The sequence below is a fragment of the Haemaphysalis longicornis genome, unplaced genomic scaffold (assembly GCF_048455015.1).
Source record: "Haemaphysalis longicornis isolate Haplotype H1 unplaced genomic scaffold, Haemaphysalis longicornis Haplotype H1 scaffold_2, whole genome shotgun sequence".
NCBI lineage: Eukaryota > Metazoa > Arthropoda > Arachnida > Ixodida > Ixodidae > Haemaphysalis > Haemaphysalis longicornis.
The window spans coordinates 233,319,659-233,320,531 of record NW_027526295.1 but is presented as its reverse complement, the minus strand read 5'-3'; the positions used below and the strand labels follow the sequence as shown (position 1 = coordinate 233,320,531).

The 873-nt window shown below is 46.6% G+C and overlaps 1 non-coding gene across 1 annotated transcript; it reads left to right on the top strand.

The window, feature by feature from the left end:
• The first annotated feature begins 386 nt into the window (after positions 1 to 386).
• Trnap-cgg (transfer RNA proline (anticodon CGG)) lies at positions 387 to 458 on the top strand. Its single transcript has one exon. It is a non-coding gene; the product is annotated as a tRNA-Pro (tRNA).
• The last annotated feature ends 415 nt before the right edge of the window (positions 459 to 873 follow it).

Here is an 873-nt window from a genome sequence, read left to right as displayed (position 1 = left end):
CATTTATGCTGAGCTTGCCACCACCTTGTGGCCACCAACACATGTTAGGTAGGCCACACTTTTTTTGTTTCCGCAGTTAATCCTTCCGCTTGTTTTGTTTATGTCCTAACTGCGTATGTATTGTTTGTTTTATTTGTTACCCACCCGTAATGTAATATCCCCTGAAGGTGGCCATTAAGGTATAATGAAATGAGGGTAAGGGCTGCAGGCACCGCGAGTCCATCACGTTTCCTTCGAGCTCTCATCCATACTAAGCAACTGTAGCCATCGTCGCTCTGAGTCTCTTCTTGCGGAAAACCGCCAAGAACGGCCGCCACGCAAATGATCTTCTCTAATGGTCGACTAGAGTCGCCTGGCTTCAATATGCCACGTCGCCATGCCATTGCGGCTCGTTGGTCTAGAGGTATGATTCTCGCTTCGGGTGCGAGAGGTCCCGGGTTCGAATCCCGGACGAGCCCACTCTTTTGCGATTTCAATACGGGAGAGCTTCTTTATTACGAGTGCTCAGACGCAAGTTACCGTCGCCTTTATGGAAGTTCCAGCGCCATTTTTCATGGAAGTTTGTTTTTATGTGTGTATATTGTGTCTAGACACTAATGATATCTTGATTCTAATAACAAAATGAGTGTTTTTCTTTCTTTCTGTATACCTACTGCGCTTTCATGTTACAATGGGCTCTCGTGGAGAAGGTATACCGCCGTCAAAAGTTTTCAGGACGTGATGTCGACTGACAAAGTTTATTTCTCTGCTGTATGATGGCTCGGTACTTGATGTGTATACGTAAACGAACAATCCCGCTTCGGAGGGCCATCTTCCCTTGGCGCGTCTTCGATATGTAGTCCTCGGTTTTCGGTCTTGGAAATCGAAGCGTCT